Source organism: Ambystoma mexicanum, chromosome 4p (genome assembly GCF_040938575.1).
Source record: "Ambystoma mexicanum isolate Mex_15411 chromosome 4p, UKY_AmexF1_1, whole genome shotgun sequence".
In the NCBI taxonomy this organism is placed as follows: domain Eukaryota; kingdom Metazoa; phylum Chordata; class Amphibia; order Caudata; family Ambystomatidae; genus Ambystoma; species Ambystoma mexicanum.
Genome location: NC_090927.1, coordinates 793126402 through 793135927, shown reverse-complemented (window position 1 = coordinate 793135927; position 9526 = coordinate 793126402). Strand labels below are relative to the sequence as shown.

General features: G+C 52.0%; 1 non-coding gene across 1 annotated transcript; it reads left to right on the top strand.

The window, feature by feature from the left end:
• The first annotated feature begins 8578 nt into the window (after nucleotides 1-8578).
• LOC138460434 (U6 spliceosomal RNA) lies at nucleotides 8579-8685 on the top strand. Its single transcript, XR_011263144.1, has one exon. It is a non-coding gene; the product is annotated as a U6 spliceosomal RNA (small nuclear RNA).
• The last annotated feature ends 841 nt before the right edge of the window (nucleotides 8686-9526 follow it).

Genomic DNA, 9526 nt, shown 5'->3' with positions numbered 1-9526 from the left:
TTGAACATTGGATTTGTGAGAACTTATTTTTTTTTAATTCACCATGGATCAATGGATTTTACATTTTACGTTTCCTTTGGATTTGCTTTGGTGGACAGAGAGTTTTGACGAATATTCTTTTGGATTTCTTTGGATTGGTTCTACATTTCATTTTTGTATGTTTTGGACATGCATTTCATTTCATGTTTGACTTTTTTATGCTTTCTTTTTATTACATTCTTTTTGTTCATAATACATTTTCATATTTTACTTCCATGTGTGGTATTCGCTCATTGGGTTGATGCATGTGTCATGAGATAGGCATGTCAGCGTAGGGTGGATTGGGAAACTCATTGCATCTCAAGACTGGGGTGGCATGCTGTGGGATTTTGGTGGACATGAGGGCCATGATTGTGCATCTTTATGACGTGTGGGGGGGAGACATGAGTCAGTGCCTGCTGGCAGGTGCCTGTCACTGCTGGGGGGGTGCAGGGGGACATGAGTCGGGGCCTGCTGGGAGGTGCCCATCACTGCTGGTCGGGGGGATGCAGGGGGACATGAGTCAGGGCCTGCTGGCAGGTGCCTGTCACTGCTGGGTGGGGGGATGCAGGGGGACATGAGTTGGGGCCTGCTGGCAGGTGCCCGTCACTGCTGGGGGGCTGCAGGGGGACATGAGTCGGGGCCTGCTGGGAGGTGCCCGTCACGGCTGGTCGGGGGGGATGCAGGGGGACATGAGCCGGGGCCTGCTGGCAGGTGCCCGTCACTGCTGCGGGGGGTTCAGGGGGACATGAGTCGGGGCCTGCTGGCAGGTGCCTGTCACTGCTGGGTGGGGGGTTTCAGGGGGACATGTGTTGGGGCCTGCTGGCAGGTGCCTGTCATTGCTGGGTGGGGGGGTGCAGGGGGACATGAGTTGGGGCCTACTTGCAGGTGCCCGTCACTGCTGGGTGGGGGGTGCAAGGGGACATGAGTCGGGGCCTGCTGGCAGGTGCCTGTCACTGCTGGGGGGGTGGAGGGGGACATGAGTCGGGGCCTGCTGGGAGGTGCCCGTCACGGCTGGTCGGGGGGATGCAGGGGGACATGAGCCGGGGCCTGCTGGCAGGTGCCCGTCACTGCTGCGGGGGGTTCAGGGGGACATGAGTCGGGGCCTGCTGGCAGGTGCCTGTCACTGCTGGGTGGGGGGTTTCAGGGGGACATGAGTCGGGGCCTGCTGGCAGGTGCCTGTCACTGCTGGGTGGGGGGATGCAGGGGGACATGAGTTGGGGCCTGCTGGCAGGTGCCCGTCACTGCTGGGGGGGTGCAGGGGGACATGAGTCGGGGCCTGCTGGGAGGTGCCCGTCACGGCTGGTCAGGGGGGATGCAGGGGGACATGAGCCGGGGCCTGCTGGCAGGTGCCCGTCACTGCTGCGGGGGGTTCAGGGGGACATGAGTCGGGGCCTGCTGGCAGGTGCCTGTCACTGCTGGGTGGGGGGTTTCAGGGGGACGTGAGTCGGGGCCTGCTGGCAGGTGCCTGTCATTGCTGGGTGGGGGGGTGCAGGGGGACATGAGTCGGGGCCTGCTGGCAGGTGCCAGTCACTGCTGGGTGGGGGGTGCAATGGGACATGAGTCGGGGCCTGCTGGGAGGTGCCCGTCACTGCTGGTCGGGGGGATGCAGGGGGACATGAGTCGGGGCCTGCTGGCAGGTGCCTGTCACTGCTGGGTGGGGGGATGCAGGGGGGCATGAGTTGGGGCCTGTCACTGCTAGGGGGGGGTGCAGGGGGACATGAGTCGGGGCCTGCTGGGAGGTGCCCGTCGCGGCTGGTCGGGGGGATGCAGGGGGACATGAGACGGGGCCTGCTGGCAGGTGCCCGTCACTGCTGCGGGGGGTTCAGGGGGACATGAGTCGGGGCCTGCTGGCAGGTGCCTTTCACTGCTGGGTGGGGGGGTGTAGGGGGACATGAGTCGGGGCCTGCTGGCAGGTGCCTGTCACTGCTGGGTGGGGGAGTCCAGGGGGACATGAGTCGGGGCCTGCTGGCAGGTGCCCGTCATTGCTGGGTGGGGAGTGCAGGGGGACATGAGTCGGGGCCTGCTGGCAGGTGCCCGTCACTGCTGGGTGGTGGGTGCAGGGGGACATGAGTCGGGGCTTGCTGGCAGGTGCTTGTCACTGCTGGATGGGGGGGTGCAGGGGGACATGAGTTGGGGCTTGCTGGCAGGTGCCTGTCATTGCTGGGTGGGGAGGTGCAGGGGGACATGAGTTGGGGCCTGCTGGCAGGTGCCTGTCACTGCTGGGTGGGGGGGTGCAGGGGGACATGAGTCGGGGCCTGCTGGCAGGTGCCTGTCACTGCTGGGTGGGGGAGTCCAGGGGGACATGAGTCGGGGCCTGCTGGCAGGTGCCCGTCATTGCTGGGTGGGGAGTGCAGGGGGACATGAGTCGGGGCCTGCTGGCAGGTGCCCGTCACTGCTGGGTGGTGGGTGCAGGGGGACATGAGTCGGGGCTTGCTGGCAGGTGCTTGTCACTGCTGGATGGGGGGTGCAGGGGGACATGAGTTGGGGCTTGCTGGCAGGTGCCCGTCACTGCTGGGTGGGGGGGTACAGGGGACATGAGTCGGGGCCTGCTGGCAGGTGCCTGTCACTGCTGGGTTGGGGGGTGCAGGGGGACATGAGTCGGGGCCTGCTGGCAGGTGCCCGTCACTGCTGGGTGGGGGGGTGTAGGGGGACATGAGACGGGGCCTGCTGGCAGGTGCCCGTCACTGCTGCAGGGGGTTCAGGGGGACATGAGTCGGGGCCTGCTGGCAGGTGCCTGTCACTGCTGGGTGGGGGGGTGTAGGGGGACATGAGTCGGGCCTGCTGGCAGGTGCCTGTCATTGCTGGGTGGGGAGGTGCAGGGGGACATGAGTTGGGGCCTGCTGGCAGGTGCCTGTCACTGCTGGGTGGGGGGGTGCAGGGGGACATGAGTCGGGGCCTGCTGGCAGGTGCCTGTCACTGCTGGGTGGGGGACTCCAAGGGGACATGAGTAGGGGCCTGCTGGCAGGTGCCCGTCATTGCTGGGTGGGGAGTGCAGGGGGACATGAGTCGGGGCCTGCTGGCAGGTGCCTGTCACTGCTGGGTGGGGTGTTCAGGGGGACATGAGTCGGGGCTTGCTGGCAGGTGCTTGTCACTGCTGGGTGGGGGGCGCAGGGGGACATGAGTTGGGGCCTGCTGGAAGGTGCCCGTCACTGCTGGGTGGGGGGGTGCAGGGGACATGAGTCGGGGCCTGCTGGCAGGTGCCTGTCACTGCTGGGTTGGGGGGTGCAGGGGGACATGAGTTGGGGCCTGCTGGCAGGTGCCCGTCACTGCTGGGTGGGAGGTGTAGGGGGACATGAGTCGGGGCCTGCTGACAGGTGCCTGTCACTGCTGGGTGGGGGGGTGCAGGGGGACATGAGTCATTGCTCACTTGTGCATGGTGACATGTGGGCGGGCTGGGGTACATTGCCAGGGTGGATGGGCTGTCTGCGGGGCATGGCCAGGGGTGCAGGGTAGTCCCCTGTGGTGTGGGCTACCTGCACCACCTGGGAGGACACACACTGCCAATTCCCGTTGGGGCACCCCAGTAATACACGTATCCTGCTCACACAGGGCCTACGTGTATTGCATGTGAAACTCCCTGCGAACCCCAGTAAGACACGTACCCCGCTCGCACAGGGCCTATCGCATGTGATACTCCCCGTGAAGCCCAGTCATTCACGTACCCCGCTCGCCCAAGGCCTATCACATGTGTGACTCCCCCTGAACCCCAGTCATACATGTACCCTGCTCGCAGAGGGCCTATCCTGTGTGTGACTCCCCACGAATCCCTGTCATACACGTACCCTGCTCGCCCAAGGCCTATCATGTGTGTAACTCCCCGCAAACCCCAGTAATACACGTACCCCGCTCACACAGGGCCTATCGCGTGTGATACTCCCCGCTAACCCCAGTCATTCATGTACCCCGCTCGCCCAAGGCCTATCGTGTGTGTGACTCCCCGTGAACCCCAGTCATACACATACCCTGCTCGCACAGGGCCTATCGCGTCTGAAACTCCCCGCAAACCCCAGTAATACACGTACCTCACTCGCACAGGGCCTATTGCATGTGTGACTCCCCGTGAACCCCAGTCATACACGTACCCCACTCACACAGGGCCTATCGCGCGTGATACTCCCAGCAAACCCCAGAAATACACGTACCCTGCTCGCACAGGGCCTATCGCGTGTGTGACTCCCCGCGAACCCCAGTCATACACGTACCCTGCTCGCCCAAGGCCTATCGCGTGTGTAACTCCCCACGAACCCCAGTAATACACGTACCCCGCTGGCACAGGGCCTATCGCGTGTGATTCTCCCTGCGCAGCGGGGTACGTGTATTCGGAGGGGTGCGCGGGGAGTTTTACAGACGTTTTCGTGGTTGGGGGGCTGTATGCTGGTCCACTGGCCTGTGCGCCACGTATGGGATTTGTGCGCTGTTTATGGCGCACGGGGAGGGGTTGGGGGCGTAACTGGCGCTGCTGCAGGGTCGCTGCCCCACTCTGCGCCACGGCTGGTTATGGTTGTTAAAATTCATGAATACGCTGTGCGCGGAAATGGATTTTGGCGCACGTGGCTGCCGCAGACTGCCGCACGTGCACACTGTGCGCCAGCCGCGTGTGCCACTTGTGCGCTGAATCCTATGAATTACCCCCTTTTTTGCCCAATCCATTCTAAGATAACTTTAAAAGCCATTCTGACAGCTTGACAGTCAATTCCGTTTTTTTCTTGTGTTTGCTGGGGGAAAGCGGGGTTGATATTCTTTGTGAATTCTGCCATTCCTGAACACCTGCTCTCCTCCTATCTCTTTACATTACCTATTGTGGGTTGAGGGGTCTGCAGGGGGATCCTCTAACCACAGTGCCATCTGAACTGAACACACACACAAAAGTATTATTTCTGTGCTGAACCATTTTGCTCACTATTACTCCTTGTGTATTAAAGAGATTATTCAGTGTTACATCACCCCATTGGTGATTATTGTGTACCCATTATAACATAGTGTGATTAAATTGTAAATACATAAATAAATATTTTAACTTTGCAAACCAGCCTGATTCCTGGTTCAGTGTGACCAGGGGCCCGGGGGGGTTCCAGGAAAAGGGCGTGATATGAGTGGTTTATCGTTCAGAATAAAGAACTTTTAGACAAAAATAAATAAACATTTCAGTTGTGCATTACATGCCAGGGGTTGACTTGGATGTGTGCCGGATTGAAATCACTTACATGTGTTCCAGTGTGCCTTGCTTAAGAATCGAATTCAGGCATTTTTACATCTTCAGCCACTTTTTCATCTGGAAGTGCATAGCCTGCCCTCATCTGATCCCCTTCCTTACCTTCTATGTGTCTCTTGCACTTATTTGCTCTGTTAGTCTTACCCTACTCCGCTCCCTTCTAAATGTATAGCTCTTGCATTATTGTAATGACCGTCAGGCACTTGAAGCATTTTTTGTCATATGTCGATACAGTTTGTATTCCTCCTGTCCTATATTGTACCATGAAACACATAGCACTTGCCCATTCTGAATATCCCAATGCCTATTAAGAATGTTACTCTTGTTTAGCTTTTCACCCTTCCTGCGTTGAAGCGCTTGGAAATGCTTGTTAAGTGTATAGGCGCTATATAAATGACCAATAAATAAATAAATACAATTTTATATTGGTCATTTTATTCATTGAAGGCCATATGACATTTTGAACTATAACATTTCTTTCTACTGATGTCTCCTTGGTGTATTTGTGTATTTGTTATGTTTAATGTTGTTGCTCTTCGTTCTTCTTTGTTGTCACGTCTCTGGTGATTTTGTATCTATTTGAAAAATTGTTGTTACATTTATTTAAATGCAATATGATGTTTATACATTCAACATTTTGTAGCAAACATTTTGTGTATCAATATGTGTTCTCTTTTGATGTGTATTCAAATGAAACATTTTTAAATAAAAAAAAAAAACACTTATTTGCTACTCCCCTTGGGGGCTTCTTTTGTTACTTTACATTTTTCCCCAGTTCCTGCTGAGGATTTATTATGTAGTTTTGGTGTTGCCTCTCTATGTTGTTAGTTGTAGAGGCCAACGATGACAGTGTTGAGGGCTGGACGGGAGGTCTATATCTTAGTGGAATGCCCTCCTATACCTACAATTCTGGTGCATATTAATGTCTGCCATTGACCTTAGTAAGCATGGCTGGGACGGTTCGAGCAAAGCTCAAACCCGTAGATTTTACAGGGTGTTCGACCCAGTCAAACGTCACCAGGTTTTCCTGAGATTCAACATTGCATCTATACAAAGACGGGTGAGTAAAAGCTAAGGACAGAAGATGTTTGGCAGTTGAATAGGCAGGCGGGGCTCAGGCTTGTTACAAAAGGGATTCGTAGGATAGCTAGTTTAGAGTAGAAATACATCCATAATATGGCCTAGACAGAGTTAGGGAATTAGGTTGCAATATTTATGGGGTGTTGGGGGAACCTAGTTTGTGGGTGGGTGGGCATACGAATTGTGGGTGGAGGAGTAGTAAAACCCCCATGCATTCTGTAGGAGAAGGTCAAAGCACTGAGAATTCCATGTGTATTTACTAGACCTGGGAGAAGGCTAAACACACTGCATGCTCCAGGCAGAGGAGTAGGCCCTAGCACTGAGAAACCCATGTGCATTTACTAGTTCAGTTCAGCTTCATTTCAGCTAAAATACCATAAAAGCTCATCAACACATATCACAAACATGAAATAACATATTACAATATACCATAATAAAGCAGATAACATGCGTTCCAGGTAATATAAAAATTCACTTAAGATCATCACTGTAATATGTACATAAAAAATAAACATTACATATAAAAGAAATCACAATCATCACAAAAGAGCACGTCGATTACAATTATCACTTATATAGTGAGTATTCTTCAGGCTAATTTAACATGTTCCACGAGAGTTTCAGGAGCCCCAACATTATTAAAACTCAAGAGGAAGCATACTTGCAGGGTAATAAGACTATGGAGAATACGGTCTGTAGGCTGGTCTGTCTTCTCTTTCAAGCCTGCAAAAGGCAATTAGATGTGGAGGATGCAGCCAGGCTATTGGTAGAGAGACTTCACAGCATCATGGCCTGTACCGTAGATCTCGTATGTTTTTCCCTGAAAAGGGGCTTCAGATATTTCTTTCTCAGGTCCAGCAAAGGCAGATAAATTAACACACAAAGTGCGTGATAGGTTCTACTTGTTCCACGCAGAATGGGTATTTGTTGACACATTGCTATTCCATTTGTTGCACAATTCTGCAATCAGAAGTATGCCCAAGCGTTATTTAATGTAAATTGCCCTCATCTGCTTGGGACTTAAGCAGTCCAGGTAGGCTTCATATCCCAACTTACATTTCAGTCTCCAGTATCTAATCAGCTGGGCTGATCGAGTTAGCTTATGGAAGGTGCCAACTTCCATCTTGACATCATAGGCCTGATTTATATCAAATTTGCTATTGCTATTCATACTCTCAGGCATGTGCCATAATTTGCTAAATCCAATAGCATGGATCTCGTTCTTGATGTGTAGGAACCAGGGCTGGGACCTTCTACCGTCCTGTAACATTATGTCCTCAAGCGCCTCCCTGTATTTCCCCAGTTGTTCAGTAGTCCATACTCTAGCCCAGTAGAACACTGGTCCAGCATTGCAAAGGGACTCAATGCGCTGCATGTCGGTTTCCAGATACAACACAAGGTTTGGTGCACTGAAGGGCAGACCTAAGATGTTCTTCAGAAACCTATTTCAATTACTGAAAGTTTTGGGCATCTGTCAACACCCCAACGTTCAGCGTCATACAGAGCGACTTGCCCAGGAGACAGTTCCTGAGGTATAGGAGAAGCGGTTCTAAATGAGTGGACTATAATCTCCAGGATGAGTCTCTTTCTGTATGGCTTGAGGAAAGGGGATACCCTCAAAAATTGCAAAAACATTCAATAAAATGAGCACGTAATAGCCCACGGGACATTACGTTGCAGCAAGCCAGGAGACAGATGGAAAATCAGCAGATCACAGCAGTGTTTAGATATTCCAGCAAAGTAAACGAGATACAAAAAGAAATTCTAAAACGGTCTCGGGAGGATAGCTCAGCAGCAAGGTGCTCGCCTTGGAAGCAAGACGACACAGAGTAGCACAGGTTCGATCCTGGGGTCTGCGCTTAGAAACCTCTGGGTATTAAACACATTATAAATGAACTATCATATCATATAGAAATTACTAAATGTTGGCAAATTTTATCTGCTGAAACCACTGTTTGCCATAAAAAAAGAGAAAACGTTTGAGATACTCTGGTGAAATCATATCAACCACTAACTATTACTGACCAACAGGGCAGCCTCTGGGGCACTGATCAGCCACAGGGACATTCACCATGTGGCCATTGCTCTGTCTGTTCTTTTACTTCCGGCACACAAACTTTTCAGTTGGGTTTAAGATCTCCACGGAGACAAAATAACCTGACTAATTGCAATATGGTTGATGCAACATACCTTATCACATGCCCATTCGATTTAAAATATAAAGGTATGACCAGCAGATCTGTGACAAAAAGAATACAGGAACATGTGCTCGCTTCGGCAGCACATATACTAAAATTGGAACGATACAGAGAAGATTAGCATGGCCCCTGCGCAAGGGTGATACGCAAATTCGTGAAGCGTTCCATAAAAAAAAAAAAAAAAGAATACAGGAACATATGTCATGTACCTGGCCAGTTATTGCTCCAATAGTGTCCCATTTTCAGAAATATAATTCAGCAAAAGATCTCCATTGAACTATCATTGAGAAAGTAATCCATCCCCGAGCGGTGAAGATATGCAGGCCCTACTTCTGGTGTAGACCAGCCGTTAAAGTTAGGACGCGCAAAGGGACCTTGGTGCTCATTACGGTACTGCAATTTGTGGTACCGTAATTAGCTCCTTCCCCATTCCCATTGAGCCCTATGGGGCAAAAATGGAAATGGGGAAGGGCCATGGAGAAATGGGGAATTACCGCCCCGCCAACCTTGGAATGGGGTGTTAATTCCCCTTTTCTCCATGGTGGTACCGGTATGGTACCGGCGGCAACCATGGTACTAATAGCACCATGGTTTACCGCATAACGTGTAATGAGGCCCTAAGTCTTGGGAACGCGTTCTGGAAGTTCCAGTATAAAACATCTCCCTCATTATTGTATTACGATCTTGTATGGCGCTTAAGCAATTTGTAGGTAGAGCTAGCAACCTGTTAATAACAACATCTGAACAGATATACTGCTATATAGGGAATATACTGTACATGCACAGCTTGAAAAATAATAATCCCATCCCCTTAAATTTGGGATTACATGGTTTGGACTGTCCGTTTAATTGTAAAAAGGAAAAATAGGACGAAATACCAAAATATATTCCCCCCTCCCCCCGAGCGGGACACAAACAACCACAATGCACTTTGTACTACATTAGACAGCATGAATCGTATGGTAACAGTATCTTAATGGTGGACGGTAAAAAGTAAGAGGCAATGTTTATTAAT